This window comes from Hypanus sabinus, chromosome 21 (genome assembly GCF_030144855.1).
Source record: "Hypanus sabinus isolate sHypSab1 chromosome 21, sHypSab1.hap1, whole genome shotgun sequence".
NCBI classification, from domain to species: domain Eukaryota; kingdom Metazoa; phylum Chordata; class Chondrichthyes; order Myliobatiformes; family Dasyatidae; genus Hypanus; species Hypanus sabinus.
Window position 1 is genome coordinate 38,063,854 of NC_082726.1, and position 18,003 is coordinate 38,081,856.

Genomic DNA, 18,003 nt, shown 5'->3' on the forward strand with positions numbered 1-18,003 from the left:
GAAGTTGCTATAAAATAAGGGAATATACATTATTGAGGAAGGGAAACAAGAAAGAGAATCAGTATAAAACATAAGTGAGAAACCGGGGAGGTCAATGATAAATGGGAGAAAAGAACAAGAATCAGTTAATGAGATTCTCCCTACAGTTGTATCACCTACCCATCATAATTGCAGATGCCAATGAATATTGTTCTTAGAACCTGCTGATCTTCCATCACGCTCAATCCTTAACATTTTCCTTAATTCTCCACTTAACTTTGGCCTTTCATTTATAATGTTTAATAAGGTCCTCGCTTATTTCTCCCAATTTGTCCCTTCTCATTTTCATACTTACTGATGTCCTCTCCATATGGGGATATGATGATAAATAGAGGGAACAAAGCAAATTAAATTATGAATAATGGTCAAATAATTATCCTGTTGATTATTCAGCTGAGAGTTATTTATATGATTAAAGGCAAAACATTATGTTTTGCAAATGCAAATAAAAACAGAAAATGCTGGAAAACACTCCAGTTCACACAATATCTCTAGATATGAAAAAGTAGTTTTGTTACTCTCCTCTTAGACAATGCTGGTAAGTTTCATCAGGTCAGGCATCATCAATAGAAAGAGAAATGGAGTTAAGTTTTGGTTATAAGACCTTTCATTGGAACTGCATAAAATACGAAGTTTTAAGTTCTACAGTATCCAGGTTTGGTGGTGAATATAAAGGACAAAGCTTGTCAGAGTTGGATTTAATATCACTGCCATACTGTATGTCATAAAATTTGTTGTTTTGCAGCAACAGTACATTGCAATGCATAATAATAAAAACTATAAATTACAATAAGTATAAATAAAGAAGAGAAAGTTAAATTAAATACTGAGGTGCTGTTTATGGGTTCATTGCCCATTCAGACATCTGGTGATGAAGCGGAAGAAGCTGTTCCTGAAATGTCTTCAGGCTCCAGTTCTGCCTCCTTGATGATAGCTATGAGAAGATGGCATGTCCTGAGTGATGGGGATGAATTGTTAATGAAATAACATGATAGGTGAATTAATGAGGATAGTTACAGAAAGAAATAACAGAAGCAAAGAAACTTAAAGATACAGAGAAGGTAAGATCAAAGGAGGCAGAGGAGTGCTTTCAGGACAACTTTGACTTGGTGGACTGGACAATATTCAGGGACTCACCTTTGAGTCTGAGTGAATATGCTACAGTTATCACTGTCTTCATCAAGACCTGTGTGGACATACAGTACGTGTCTTCAAGAATATACCAGACATACCCTAACCAAAAACTGTGGGTGAGACAGGAGATTCGTATTTTACTGAGGACTAAATCTGCGATCAAGACCAATGATCCAGAACCAATAGAAGGCTATTTTGAGGGTGAGAAAAACATTGGGTCAATGCAATCCAGGCATCAGCTTGTATAGCTATTCCATATCAGAACTATTTCTGAAGACAAATAGAATTAAAAGTGGAATAGTATTAAAATTATGGTTGTTTAAGAATAAATGATGCCAACTGGATGGGCTCGCTGGCATCAGTGCCGGACTTCGGAGCGAAGGCTCCTGAGTTCGAATCCAGCCAGCTCCCTTGTGTGCTTTCCATCCATGCTAGTTTGAGTGTCGAGCTAGCAACTCAGTCTCATAAAAACAAGAATGCCTGTTAAAAAAAATACCGTCATGACGGCAGCCCGATGATTCCACTCGGAGTTTTAAAAAAAGAAAGAAGAAGAATGGACACTGGTTACTGAGCTTCAGTCATGTGCTGTTACAGTTTGGATAATAGATGTCAGACTAGATGTTGTTTGTCATCTATATCAATTATCAAGATGATAATGTAGTTAACTGGATCAATAAATTTGCAGGTGACACCAAGATCAAAGGTGTAATGGACAGCAAGGAAGGGAAGGATCTGGATCAGCTGGAAAAAATAGCTGAAAAATGGCTGATGGAATTTAATTCAGACAAGTGTCAGGTTTTGCACTTCATTAGGATCAACCAGGGTAGGTCTTACACCGTGAACTGTAGGGCACTGAGGAGTGTGGCGGAACAAAGGGATCTGGGAATACAGGCCCATAATTCATAGAAAGTTGTATCACAGATAGGTAAGGTCATAAAGAAAGCTTTTGACACATTCGCCTTCATAAATCAATATATTGAGTACAGGAGATGGCATGTTATGTTGAAGTTGTGTAAGATGGTATTGAGCCTAATTTGGAGTATTATGTGCAGTTTTGTTCACTTCCAACAGGGAAGATGTAAAAGAGTACAGAGAATATTTGCGAGGATTTTGTTGAGATTGGAGGATCTGGGTTGAGGAAAGATTAAATAGGTTAGGACATAATTCCTTTGAATGCAGAAAATTGAGAGGAGATTTGATCGAGGTATACAAAATTATGAGGGGTATAGATAGTGTAAATGCAAGCAGGCTTTTTCCACTAAGGTTGGGAGGGACTACAACTAGAGTTGATGAGTTAAGGGTGAAAAGTTTAAAGGGATACATGAGGGGAAACAACTTCTCTCAGAGGATCAAGGGAGTATGGAACGAGCTACCAGCACAAATGATGCATGCAAGCTGAATTTCAGAGTTTTAGAGAAGTTTGGATGGGTACAGGGATGGCAGGGGTGTGGAGTGCTATGGTCCCAATGCAGATTGATGACAGCAGGCAGCTTAAATGGTTCAGCACAGACTAGATGGGCCAAAGGGTCTTGTTTTGTGCTGTACTCTACTATAACTGTAACTCTAAAGTCAGAGGTGGAATCAGATGCACACTGGCCGCTCTAACAGGGTTTGCCGGCCATTGCTTTGTACAAAGTGAAACCTGGCTGAGATGCTTCACTCCCAGATGAGCTCAATGCTTTCTATGCACGCTTTGAAAGGAAAAATAAAACTACACCTGTGCAAATTCCTGCAGCATCTGGTGATCCTGTGAACTCAAGTCAAGTCACTTTTTATTGTCATTACGACCATAACTGCTGGTACAGTACACAGTAAAAATGAGACAATGTTTTTCAGGACCATGGTGCTACATGAAACAATACAAAAACTACACTGAGCTATGTAAAAACAACACAGGAAAAAACTACACTGGACTATAGACCTACCCAGGACTGCATAAAGTGCACAAAACAGTGCAGACATTACAATCAATAATAAGCAAGACAATAGGCACAGTAGAGGGCAGTAAGTTGGTGTCAGTCCAGACTCTGGGTATTGAGGAGTCTGATAGCTTGGGGGAAGAAACAGTTAAATAGTCTGGTCGTGAGAGCAGAATGCTTTGGTGCCTTTTCCCAGATGGCAGGAGGGAGAAGAATTTATATGAGGGGTGCATGGGGTCCTTCATAACGCTGTTTACTTTGCGGATGCAGTGTGTAGTGAAAATGTCTGTAATGGCGGGAAGAGAGACCCTGATGATCTTCTCAGCTGACCCTATCCGCTGCAGGGTCTTGCGATCCAAGATGGTGCAATTTCCGAACCAGGCAGTGATGCAGTTGCTCAGGATGCTCTCAATACAACCTCTGTAGAATGTGATGAGGATGGGGTTGGGAGATGGACTTTCCTCAGCCTTCACAGACAGTAGGGACACTGCTGGGCTTTCTTTGCTATGGAGCTGGTGTTGAGGGACCAGGTGAGATTCTCCGCCAGGTGAACACCAAGAAACTTGGTGCTTTTAACAACCTCTATCGAGAAGCCGTTGATGTTCATCAGAGAGTGGTTGTTACGTGCCCTCCTGAAGTCAACAGCCATCTCTTTTGTTCACATTCAGAGACAGGTTGTTGGCTCTGCACCAGTCCGTTAGCCACTGCACCTCCTCTCTGTAAGCTGACTCATTGTTCTTGCTGATGAGACCCACCACGGTCGTGTCATCGGCGAACTTGATTATGTGGTTTGAGCTGTGTGTTGCAGCACAGTCATGGGTCAGCAGAGTGAACAGCATGCTCAGAGAGATATTGAAGATGTTAGTGAGAATTTCTGCTAGCTGGTCTGCACATCTTCTAAGCACTCTGCCAGGAATATTGTCTGTCTCAGGGGCAGATATTAGAACATCTTTCAAGGCATCAGGCTCTGATGGTAAACCTGGTAGGGCTCTGAAATGTCAGGAGGATGTTATGAGAATGCAGGGTGACTTGGACAGGTTGAGTGAGTGGGCAAACATATGGCAGATACAGTTTAATGTGGATAAATGTGAGGTTATCCACTTTGGTGGCAAGAACAGGAAGGCAGATTACTATCTAAATGGAGTCAAGTTAGGAAAAGGGGAAGTACAACGAGATCTAGGTGTTCTTGTACGTCAGTCAATGAAAGCAAGCATGCAGGTACAGCAAGCAGTGAAGAAAGCTAATGGCATGCTGGCCTTTATAACAAGAGGAATTGAGTATAGGTCTTTCTGCAGCTGTACAGGGCCCTGGTGAGACCCCACCTGGAGTATTGTGTGCAGTTTTGGTCTCCAAATTTGAGGAAGGACATTCTTGCTATTGAGGGAGTGCAGTGTAGGTTCACAGGGTTAATTCCCGGAATGGCGGGACTGTCATATGTTGAAAGATTGGAGCAACTGGGCTTGCATACACTGGAATTTAGAAGGATGAGAGGGGATCTGATTGAAACATATAAGATTATTAAGGGATTGGACACCTTAATCATCGTCTGGTGTGGCAAGACCACTGCACAGGATTGGAAGAAGTTGGAAAAATTGTAAACTCAGCCAAGTTCATCATGGGCACTAGCCTCCCCAGCATCCAGGTCACCTTCAAAAGGCAATGCCTCAAAAGGAGGCATCCAGTATTTAGGACGACCATCACGCAGGACATGCCCTCCTCGTATTGCTACCATCAAGGAAGAGCTATAGGAGCCTGAAGGCATTACTTATTTAATTTATTTTTTATACATCTGATTGTAACTTATAGATTTTATTATTATGAATTGTAATGCACTGCAGCCATAAAACAACAAATTATGTGACTTATAAGACTTTTTCCACAATACTGTACTTGTCAACATGGAGTGGGAGTGGGTTTGTAAATCTGGTGGGAGCAAAGGATGTAGGACATAGTGAAGCAAAAGTGCTGTAGGAGGAGTGTTGGACCAGACAGGGTCATTTGATTCCAAACAATTGGCTTATTTATCTTTACAGAATACCTCTCTGGTGCTTGCCACTCCCTCCCCTCTCCCTTCCCATTTTCCCAGCCATGATTCTCTTCTCCTGGCCCCCTTGCCACTTTCAGTCAACAACAGAGACCCATGTCAGAACCAGATTTATCATCACTCACATATGTCATGAAACTTGTATTTTTTGCTGCAACAGTACAGTGCAATACATAAAATTACTACAATACTGTGCAAAACCCTTAGGCACCCTAGCTATAAATACAGTATGTGCCTAAGACTTCTGCACAGTATAGTATGCCTGTGATATTAAACCTGATTCCGATTCTAAAATCTGAGGAGGGCATTTTGAGAGAGGAGACATTTCTCCCATATATGTTGACCAACCTTGATGATTTTTGCTTATTTCAGATTTTACTTTTGTTTTGCTAGTATATAAGCAGTCTAACTTTTAAATCAGAAGATTAAAAGAGACCATCAGTGTTTATTCTGTTTCATCTTGAATGCAGCAGTCATGATTGACAAAGTTTCACGCAAGATTTAGTGATCAGACCGCGCCCTCTAGAGACCCACTAATGATATTACAAATCTTGATAAAACACACAAGATTCTGTAGATGCTGGAAATGCCTGATAAAGGATTTTGGTTCTTTACTCCCCTTCAATAGATCCGGCCTGGTTTACCGAGTTCCTCCAGCATCTGGTGTATGTTACTCTAAGAAATAATAAATTGAGTATCAATCAATTAACATCAGACAATTCTGATCAAATTCTAACTGCAATATTTATAGCATTTTATTCAGTCTACCATATATCTTTAAAGTAATGATTAGGAAAGTATCAAGTGTATTTTCCTTTGAATTGTATGACATTAAAAAGTATTTTAATTTATTTTAATTAAAGGGTAGTATAAAATGTATTAAAGGTTGAGTATCCCTTATCTGAAAATCAAAAATCCAAAATATTTTTTGAGTGCTGATATGATATCACAAATGGAAAACTCCGTAAAGTGCTGGGAAGGTTCCCAGGCAATGGACAGGTCTCTGCGCACCACAGACAGTTTTAAGAGGTGACTTCATATATGTAATGAACAGGTTGATGCAAATTAGAAAATGAAAATAAAAACAAATAAAGCAAAAACTGAAGATCTCAATTGTGTATTGAAAGAATGGATTCATCAGCATTGGAGTGAACATTAGCCAATTAACAGTATGCTGATCATGAAACAAGCAAAGATCTATCACGAAAAGCTGAAAATTGAAGGTAATTGTGAATATTCAGCTGGTTGGATGCAGAAATTTAAGAAAAAGCAATGCATTAAATTTCTAAAGCGTCTGCAGATCGCAAAGCAGCTGAGAAATTAATTGATGAGTTTGCCAAGATCACTGCAGGTGAAAATCTAAAATGGTGAATGTCCTCATCAGTATATATGTGTGATGTACAAGTGTAAGACAAAGACTGCTTACCAGTAGCACATAAATTGAGAGTCGGTTCTCTCATTATTCCAAAATCCAAAAAAGTCCCCAATTCAAAACACTTCCAGCCCAAAACATTTTGGATAATGGATATTCAACCTGAATTGCCACTGACTATTTCATTTGTAAACATACTGAATATTTGCACTGATCTTAGCTATGAAGTGCTTTTAGCTATAATTGAAGATTATTAATGATTTTTACAAACTTATTATCGAGATGTTCTATTTATTTCATAAATATGAAATCTGAAGTGGAATTTCAAAAGTACTGCAGATATTGAATTTACTTGACTTTATGTCAATGGGAGTTGGGATTATTGGCCAAATGTCTGTTACCATCATTATACTGAATTCAATTTTGCTATTCATGCAAATATAAAGTGAATTCTCATTAGCTTAATAAACAAAAACAAGCTGTATGACTTTTCTTCAGATATTGTTTATACCAGCAATTTATCAGAGATAAAAATCATCAAGAAGCAAAGGGTACTGAACTGGATAGTGGAAAAGTGTGCATCGAGTGAGGAGGTAGTGGAGGTAACGAATGAATACTTTGCTTCAGTATTCACCAGAGAAAAAGACCTTTGCAATTGTGGGAATGACTTACAGTGGACTGAATTGCTTGAGCATATAGACATTAAGAGGATGTGTTGGAGCTTTTGAAAAGCATTAAGTTAGATAAGTCACCGGGGCCAGATGAGATATACCCCAGGCTACTGTGGGAAGCGAGGGAGAAGATTGCTGACCCACTTATGATGATCTTTACATCATCAATAGGGATGGGAGAAGTACTGGAGGATTGGAGGGTTGTAAATGTTGTTCTCTTGTTCAAGAAAGGGAGTAGAGATAACCCAGGAAATTATAGACCAGTGAGTTTGATTCAGTGGTGGGGAAGTTGTTGGAGAAGATCCTGACAGGCAGGATTTATGAGCATTTGGAGAGACATAATCTGATTAGGGATAGTCAGCATAGCTTTGTCAAGGGCAGTTCATGCCTTATGAGCCTGATTAATTTCCTTGAGGAAGTAACAAAACACATTGATGATGGTAGAGCAGTGGATGTAGTGTATACATATTTCAGTAAGACATTTGATAAGGTACCCCATGCAAGGCTCCTTCAGAAAGTAAGGAGGCATGGGATCCAAGAAGACCTTGCTATGTGGATCCAGAATCGGCTTGCCCACAGAAAGCAAAGGGTGGTTTTAGATGTTTTGTACTCTGTATGGAGGTCAGTGACCAGTGGTGTTCCACAGGGATCTGTTCTGGGACCCCTCCTCTTTCTGATTTTTATGAATGACCAGGATGAAGAAGTAGAAGGGTAGGTTAGTAAGTTTACTGATGACACAAAGGTCGGGGGTGTTGTGGACAGTCTGGAGGGTTGTCAGAGGTTACAGCAGGATATCAGTAGGATGCAGAACTGGGCTGAGAAGTGGCAGATGGACTTCAACCCAGGTAAGTGGAGAGGTGGTTCATTTTGGTAGGTCCAATTTGAAGGCAGAATATAATAATAACACTTTTGGCAGTGTGGAGGATCTGATAGATCTTGGGGTCCATATCCATAGAACATAAAGCTGCTGCACAGGTTGGCAGGGTTGTTAAGAAAGTGTATGGTGTGTTGGCATTCATCAACTGTGGGATTGAGTTCAAGAGCTGTGAGGTAATGTTACAGCTATATAAGACCTTGCTTAGTCTCCACTTGGAGCACTGTGTTCAGTTCTAGTCACCTCACTACAGGAAGGATGTGGATACTATAGAGAGAGTGCAGAGGAGATTTACAAGGATGTTGCCTAGATTGTAGGGCATACCTTATAAGTTGAATGTACTTGGCCTTTTCCCCTGGATGATCAGATGATTAGAGGTGATTTGATAGAGGTGTGTAAAATGATGAGGGGCATTGATCATGTGGATAGCCAGAGGCTTTTTCCCAGGGCTGAAATGGCTAACACGAGGGGGTATAGTTTTAGGATACTTGGAAATAGGTACTGAAGGCATGTCAGGGGTAAGTTTTTCACACAGTGCATGGAATGCACTGCCCGTGGTGGTGTGGAAGCGGATACAATAGTGTCTTTTAAGAGCCTCTTAGATAGGTACATGGAGCTTAGAAAAATAGAGGGCTATGCACTAGGGAAATTCTAAGCAGTTTCTAGAGTAGGTTACATGGTCGACACAACATTGTGGACTGAAGGGCCTGGTAATGTGCTGTAAATTTCTATGTTCTATGGACACAGCAAGGAAAATATCAAACAGAAAATCAAATATGTACATGGATATTTCCAGTTTCCTCTCCTCTGTTCCTGAATCCAACATTGAAGTGCCCTTGAGGAAAGAGAGTGAGAGAAGGCTGGAAGCATTGGCCTATTCATGATCAAGCTGAAAGAATAAGGGCTGCAAGACTGAGTCCTACTGTGGTGAACTACATATACCTGTCTGGACACGCACCCCCCCACTGTCTGCTCCTGTGGCTCCTCCCACTGACCCCGGAATAAAGGTGATTGGAGCCTGAGCCCTGCCCTCAGTCTCCAGGATGCAGTGTGGAGGTCAATTGTTGCTTGTTCTTTCTTCCAGCCAATAAAAGCCTATATCTCGCCTCATGTCTTAGAGAGTTACTGATGGTGCATCACCTACAAAAAAGCTGGATGAACTCAGCAGGTCGGGCAGCATCCGTTGAAACGAGCAGTCAATGAATGCTGCCCGACCTGCTGAGTTCATCCAGCTTTTTTGTACGTCTTGATTTGACCACAGCATCTGCAGTGTATTTTGTGTTTTCTAGACTGAGTCCTGCAGGTAGTAGTTAGGTTGTTTTCAATATTCATTCCACAGCATCTTGGTCCCACCATAATGTTCTAATGAATAAGGAGTTTTTTTTCCCCAGTATAGATAGTTGAAAACCAAACAAAAAAATCCTCAAGTTCAACTAATTGAAGAAAAACTTAGCTCCATCAGAAATACATGGATGTTTATTGAAATGAAGCTTGAGTATAACATGCTGCTGGACCTTAAAAGCAGACACTCAGTTCTTGAATTCTAATTTACTGAAATATTAGTTTATTTGAATTGTTTATTGGCATGTAGTCCATTCTGTAGTTAAAAATGCACTGACAGTGTGTCAGAAGTATAATCAATTTAAATCAAATGAATATATCTGTCACAACCATCATTAATCTTAATATTGTCTGAAGAGGTTACAGGGGAATAAATGGGGAATGGTGCTGATGGGATTGCTCTGAGAAACAACATAGGCTTGATGGGTTGGATAGTCTCCGACATTGTAAGGAAATATATGAGAGGAGGGCGAGGACAGAAGTAAGAGGTATAGGTCAATGTACAGTTTTGACAGGGAACAGGCAGCCTATCAGTTTAACAAGAACAAAGTTTGCTACAAGGATAACTTTAAAAAAAGCCTGAATGAACCCATCATGGCCTTTATTTTAATGTCAGTTTTCTTAGTGTCTGATGTGTTTATTTGAATCTTATGGGAATCTTACATGTTCACATCAAATAAGCTGACATGTTCACTTAGATGATGAAGGCATCTGAAATATGCACTAGGAGGGTTTACTGCCATGCGCAATCTACACAGTGAAACCTGTATTTCTGGACCAAAGTTTCTGTCTTTATGCATTAAACTATGATATTGGAGACCGAATATTTTTTCAAGGCTTACAAGGAAAGACTTGGCCTTGGTTATCCTGATTACTTGGAACTTTGCTGTGCAGAGATTTAGATGAGTGCCAGAAGACGGCTCTGATTGTAAGTCCTTAACTCTTAGCAGTGAGTTAACCATCTCTGTCCACCCTATGGAAGTAGTAGCTGGGTATTGCTATACCTTCAAGGCAGTTTCTTGCACCCTGCTGGATTCTTAACCATGATTTAAAACTACTCCTCATGAACTCATAAATATTTGCCAGCTTGCCTGTAAGACTTGGAAACTAATTTATGGTGTGTAACTGCAGTAAAAGCGCAAATTAATGCTCCTAAGCTAATTGAAAAAAATACTTATCAGTAAATTGGTTTCTAAAATATACCCATAGATTGAAAATGAATGCTAACAAGAATTGTAAATAGAATCTGTTTTGCTCTGAGCCCTAATCACATAAATAATTCACATAGAGAATTATTGCTGCAGTTGAAGTACATAACAGACTGCTTTGTAGTTAATTTAATTAAGTTATAGCTTGCATTCAGTATATTGGAGATTATCTGAAACCATGAAGATGTTATATAGGAAATTAAATGTATATATCACCAGGAGTAAGTAAAATCTATGAGCATTTTTTTTGGAATATAAAAACTGACCACAGTTTAATTATTGGTTAAATTGCTTTTCAGTTATCTTATTATTGTAATGACTTTCTGCATTATACAAAGAATGCAAAATACAAAATGTTACTAAGCTTTGCTTTAAATTTCTGCTTTTACAAATTATTTTTTTGCCTCAAGAAATACTTAAAACAATTTGCTTCATTTTATGAAGTTTAAAAAGGTGCATCTTTTTTTAAAAAAGTTTCCATCCATAAAAAAGATGTGAGCAAGAACAGAAACAGGTTTTGCTTATTTTCTTTCACATTAGTGTCTATATGAAGTATTCACATGAAGATAATCATTGATCGATCATCATTCATCTTTGACCCCGGAGTAGATTTCAGAACACCAGCTTTGTTTGTTTCATGTTTATGTGTAGGCTGAGATTAAGAAAATAACTTACTGGAAAAATCAGAACCTGATGTTTTAGGAATCCAAAAGGTTTATCAATGGAACTTGGAAAGGCTTTAACTGAATCTAGAAAAATAAGGCAAATTCACCTTTTTTTTAATTTGCATTGGTATACTGTTTTACTATTGGCTAAAAGTGATAAAGAACAGTGTAAATATTAGATTTGGTTACAAGGACACATTAACTTTGGTTGGTTGTTTGCATTTGTCCTAAAACAAATCAGCACACCTTTATTTTTATTAGTCTGAGGAGCTGTTTGCAGTTCATAGAGCTATTTTTTCAAAGTGTAAGGGAGAACAGAGTTTTAGTTTTAGTTATTGTAAAATTTAAAATTCTCATTTTAAATGAGTATCGCTACATTAATTATGAGTGATACGATGAGGTTACCATTACATATGTTCCCAATTACTTAATGGAGAAAACTGTTGGTTCATAATTGAAGTCTCAGCAGGACAAACAAATTATTTCACAATCAGACTTTTGCTAAACAATGCATTGCCATGTCAATTATACCTGAAGTTTCTCCAAATGTACTGCAATAAATTCAATAGGAAGTGATCCAAAATGCTTATCCCTGGTTCCCTAACCAAGAGATTGTTGAATTTGTCACCTTAGAAGCTGTGGAGCTCACTGTGTACAAATTAGCCACTGCATTTCTACATTACAACAGTTGCTGTAAAATGTACTCAATTGACTGTACAGAACATTAGATTCCTTTGGTTATGAAAGATTCTATTTTTCATCATTTCTCCAAAGTATTGAATAATATTGTACTTAAGTTAGAGTTAAAAATTGGAAAGAATCTTGCTAAATTTTAACAAGCATATACTCTTGTAACCCACAATGTGAGTAAAATGTGGTCATGCTTCTGCTGCCAACTAATCAACATTGAATATCAGTCATGTATTACTTTTATTCCTCGTATTTAGGAGTATTGAGCTGTCATACTCAGCAACAACAGAATTTAACCTAGATACTGGGCAGCTCTCGGTCATCAAGATATTCCATTTTCTGAATGTATAATGTTCACAGTATTTACAGTAACAAAGTCAAAGGCAAGGTGACACATTCTTACAGTTTGTAGTTAAAACATACAAGTTGCAAAACTCATGCATTAAAGCTTGAACATAAATTGTCAAAAGTCATTTTTTTATTTTGGTCTCTCAAGCTTTTAATATAAAATACTTCCATTAAAAAATTATTTTACATGGAATATTTGTTTTGTCAAAATATGGTTTGCTATTGGAAAACCAAATCAATAATGGATTTCAATTTCTGACTAGGTGATGCTGACTTTTCTGGAATCTTTATTCTTTAACCATATATGAATTACATAAAAGTGCGTATTCCTAACAATACAAAAGAATAATTCCATACTTAAGAAATTAACTGAGCTTAAATTCCCCACTTCCTGATGTATGATTCAAACTCATGGCTCCAGATCATTTGTCTTGAGCTATGGATTATTAGCTTACTGTGAGAATTTTGAAGACAATCTTCAAAATACTATTCCTTCAATACAGCCAATGGTCAGTTTCTTAAAAGTTCCAAATTATGAAGCAAGGCATAGTGAGCAGAGTTGATTTTCATTGCAGAGGTACAAAATATTCTTGCATAAAAATGTTAATGATTTATTCATCCTGGATTGTGATCATGAGTGTTTGTACAAAATTAACAGACCTCCTGAAAATCCAGAGAATGGTGAAATCCTTTTGAGATTTTATTTAATGGACAGACTCATTGTAATAATTAAAGGAACACATTTCTTGATAAAAATTAAGTTGGTTTCATTTGTTGCAAAAAAGCTAATGAGATAACATTCACCAAGGTAATCACATTAGCTGGACATGATCATATAGTGAAAAGTAGCATATAGACCTTTCTGTTCCACTTTTCTCCAAAGCACAAAAAAGGAAATGCCCACTTAAAACCATGACTTTTTTAAAGCAACTGGATTTGTTAAATTAGCTGATGTAATAAACAAACTATCTGTGGAAGACAAATTGAGAAATTGGTAAGCATCTTTAACAGAGAGGTAGTCAGCCAGTTTGTAGTGTTTCAATGAAACTTTATTTGTGGCCAGTAGCTGTAAAATCTAATTGATGAGGTCTAAGATGTCACCCTGTGCTGAAGAGGTCTCATATACCAACGGCCTTTTCTTCAAGTGCGCAAGTAAAAAACAAAGCAAATAAATAAGCAATAAGTATAGAGAACATGAGATGGGAGAGTCATTGAAAATGAGTCCAGTTCAGTGGGAACATTTCAATGATCAGACAACTGAAGTCAGCCCCTGAGGTTCAAGTGCTTGACAGTTAAGGAGTAATAACTGTTCATGAACCTGGTGGTGTGAGTCCTGAAATCCCTGTACCTTCTTTCTGCTGGCAGCAGCAAGAAGAGATCATGTCCTGGATGATGGGGGCCCCAGTGATATTTTCCTGCAGCAACTCTTCATGTAGATGTGCTCAATGGAGGGGAGGGCTTTACCCATGATGGACTGGGCTACTTGGACTGCTACTTGTGACATGTGCCAGACATGCTAGTAATAGGAAGATCATAGAGTTTAATATATGGCTAAGGAGTTGGGGTAGGAGAGATGGCTTCAGATTTTTGGATCATTGGGCTCTCTTCCAGGGAAGGTGGGTCCTGTACAGAAAAGATTATCTGCACCTAAACTGGAGGGGGACTAATACTCTGGCAGGAAGGTTTGCTAGTACTGCACAGGGAGCTGGTTTGATCTAAAGTTTCAGGGGGAGGGGAACCAGAGGCCCATAACAGATAGCGAAATGGCTGTTTTCTGACAACACCGTACTTGGAAACTGGGAGGTCTTCAGAAATGAAATTCTGAGAGTACAAAGCTTGTATGTACCTGTCAGAATAAAAGGCAAGGATAACAGGTTTAGAGAACCTTGATTTGAGAGATATTGAGGCCCTGGTTAAGGAAAAAAAAAGGAACAGCATGGCAGATATAGGCAGGTGGGAACAAATGAGGTACTTGGGAAGTATAAGAAATGCAAGGGAACAATTAAGAAAGAAATCATGAGGGTTAAAAGAAAGCATGAGGTTGCTCTAGCAGACAGAGTGAAGGAGAATCCTAATGGATTCTACAGTTATGTTAAAAGCAAAAGGATTAGTTAGTTAGTTACTGCCTGTAATACTACTGGCATTTAGGGCAGCGATGAAGGCTCTCCATCTCTGTGATCTTCTCTATTGTGCCCCAGGTGTTATTCAGGCTCTTCATTTCTGCCTCTACAGTGTGGTGCTAAATTGTCTTTGGTCTCCCGTGTTTCCTCTGCCCTTCAGGGGTTCATTGGTGCTGTCTTGATGATGGAGTTGGCCTCTTTTCTCATCATGTGCCCAATCCAGCTCCAATGTTTCCTCATGATGGTTGTAGCCATGTCCTGTTGGAGACAATGAAGAAGTAGGGCATGGTTGGAGATTTTTCTTTGCCAGAAAAAAGGGCCATAAGGGAAAAAAATTGGCATCTGTAAGGACCAAAATGGGCAAGGACCTGGATCTGTTGCAACTTCCCTACCACACATCAGGTCGATAGTAAATGTAACCTTACTGGCTCTCCACTTGGTCTTTGACTAGCAAGACAGCAGCAACAGCTACTTTTGTTGATTACAGCTCACCATTCACTACCATCATCACCTCAGTACTAATCAACAAGCTTCAAAACCTGAGCCTCTGTACTTCCCACTGGAACTGGATCCTTGACTTCATCATTGGAAGATCACAGTCTGTGTGGATCAAAAAAAAACATCACCACTTCACTAACAATCAACACAGTTGCACTTCATGGATGTGTGGTCAGTGCACTGCTCTATTCTCTCTATGCTCATGACTGTGTGGCTAGGCACAGCTCAAATGCAATCTATAAATTTGCCGGTGACATAACTATTAGTGGCAGTTTATTGGATGGTGATGAGGAAGTGAGATAGATTGACTGGTTGAGTGCTGTCTCAACAAGAACAATACCATTAAGACCACGGAATTGATTATGGACTTCAGGGAGAAGACATCAGAACAATTGACATTAGATGATCTATCCTGGCCCCAATATACTGATGCAATCATGCAAAAGGCAAACCTGCAGCTATACTTCATTAGGAGTTTGAGGCAATTTGGTTTGTCACCAAAAACTCTAATAAGTTTCTGCAGATGTACCATGGAAAGTATTCTGACTGGTGACATCATCACCTGGTATGGAGGCTTCAAAGCATAGGACAAAGAATCTGCAGAAGGTTGTAGTTTCAGTCAGTTCTCTCTATCATGGACACTAGCCTTCCCACCATCAAGGACATCTTCAATAGGCAGTGCTTCAAGAAGGTGACATCCATCTTTAAGGAATCTCACCATTCCAGGACATGCCCTCCTTTCATTACTGCCATTAAGGAGGAGGTACAGGAGCCTGATAATTCATACCTGAAGTTTTAGGACCAACTTCTTCCCCTGTGCCATCAGATTTCTGAACAATCCCAAGAATCCATAACATCATCTCACTATTTTGCCCTCTTTTTCACTTTTTATTTATATTTTATATCTTTTCTTATTGTAACTTATAGCGATTTTTATGAATTGTTTCTGTACTGCTGCCACAAAACAACAAATTCCATGACATATGTAATGTCATGAGGAGGCTTTAAGAAAAATTCCTATTCTTAATGAAGACAAGGTCCTGCAGGGGCATGTGTCCATCCACCACTGAAACACCAGTACTGCCACTGAGTGACATCTACAAAATACATTCCAGTTACCCATCTGGGCTGGTTCAGCTGCATTTCCAAAACTGAACTGCACCTTGATTAGAAAATATACCTGGCTAAATCCTGGAACGTCCTATCCCGAAACATATCTGCAAGAACAACTACAGTATTTCAAAAAGGCTGCTCTCTATTATTTTTATCAAATGCTGGATATAGTTAATGCTCATATCTGCACACAAATAGAAGCATCTCTGGCTTCATTAGAAATTAAAATTCACTCAGTTCTACAATCCTCAGATTACTATATGGTTAGTTATATGAGTACTAATGTCTGAAAGTATTGTAAAGTATGAATATGGTAGATGTAAGGATAAAGAGCAAAAGAACAAACTACTGGAGGAACTCAGCAGATCAGGCGGAAGCTTTGGGGCAAAAGAATTGTCACTGTTATGGTCGAGTCCCTGCAGGACCTTGGGATGAAACATTGGCAATTCCTTCCACTCACAGATGCTGCTCAACTTACTGAGTTCCTCTGGCGGTTTATTTTTTTGCTAAGAATATCAGTTTCTCTTGACAGTTTAACATAAAATGGATAAACAGAAAAATATCTACTTCCTTTATGTGGCTTGCTATTAAATTTCATTTGAAATTTATTTCTGTGAGCCATTTACTGTGTTAAGTGTACAATTTAACTGCAATAGATAATGCAGGAAATAAACAGCAAATTAAGCAACATATCAGGATAGAAATACAAAGGTTAATAAGCTTCCAGCAAGTGCCCAGATGTTCACAAGGAGGGCTTAGCATGTAAATGAGTTATAATAACATATTGTTTTCTAGTTTTCATTCGATGTTGAAAGCCAGATGCATTGGCTTTCCTAGCATGCTCATTTTCTGCTCTACAATTTTTAATAGCTTAGATTACAAATATTTTAATTTTCTGCTTCTTAAGTTTGATTAAGTGTATTAATTATGTCTACCTCACAGTATCCAGTACTCTAAAGGAATGAAAGGCTTCTGTTCTTAATTCCTGCTAACAAGATGTTAATTTTATATTTAAGTTCTCTAATTTTGCCTTCATAGTTCACATGCAATAATTGGCTTGAATACATATTTTTTTCAATAGGCAATACTTATTTGTTGCCCACAGTTCTGACTCACTTTCTCACTTCCCAGCTGTATGATTTGATTCAACACACCAGGCATTGGAGTGGTGAGGCATCAGCAGCAAGTAGGCCTCAACAACAAACAGGTCTCTGTGACCAAACCACTGAGGATTTCCCCTCCGCATGAGCCCCAACTTCAAGTTCCCAAATAGCCTTTAAGAAAGCAAGATTGAAGTAAGTTTCACCTCTGATCAAAGCTGGTGTGTACTTTTTCTACAGAATTCTTAAAGATTTCTGATACTGAGACATAAAATAATTACATTTTTTGTAAAGAACTAAATGAATTCAAAACTGATTAAAAACATTAAAACTCAAGAAGTCATTAAAAACCTAAAAATAAGATGAAGTGAAAGAATGCAACACACACAAAATGCTGGTGGAACGCAGCAGGCCGGGCAGCATCTATAGGGAGAAGCACTGTCGACATTTTGGGCCTAGATCATCCTGACGAAGGGTCTCAGCCCGAAACGTCAATAGTGCTTCTCACTATAGATGCTGCCTGGCCTGCTGCATTCCACCAGCATTTTGTGCTTGTTGCTTGAATTTCCAGCATCTGCAGATTTCCTCGTGTTTGAAGTGAAAGAATACCTTTGTCTTTCTAACCTTCGGGATAAAAATCTTGATTCAAATAAATGTGAACCTTCGCTTAGACTGGTTGGTAATGATCAGATCACGATTGTCAATATAATGCTGGGAGTCATGCCACATTTGCAGCACTCAAAGTAGAGTCAAGTGGAACAGAATACAGATGGTTCTGATTTATCCCGGATATTGTGAGTCTAGCACATGGGTTGGCAACCTTTTTGCCTCTGTGGACTGGATCACGTATTAATGAGCAGATGGTGG

General features: G+C 38.8%; 1 protein-coding gene across 1 annotated transcript in view; it reads right to left on the reverse strand.

Moving 5' to 3' along the window:
• Nucleotides 1-5,561: 5,561 nt before the first annotated feature.
• Nucleotides 5,562-18,003, reverse strand: part of LOC132378976 (progestin and adipoQ receptor family member 3-like) — a 157,587-nt gene continuing 145,145 nt past the window's right edge. Inside the window, exon 8 of the mRNA XM_059946380.1 lies at nt 5,562-5,811. The gene's annotated coding sequence lies outside the window, so the exon portion shown is untranslated. The remainder of the gene's footprint in view (nt 5,812-18,003) is intronic.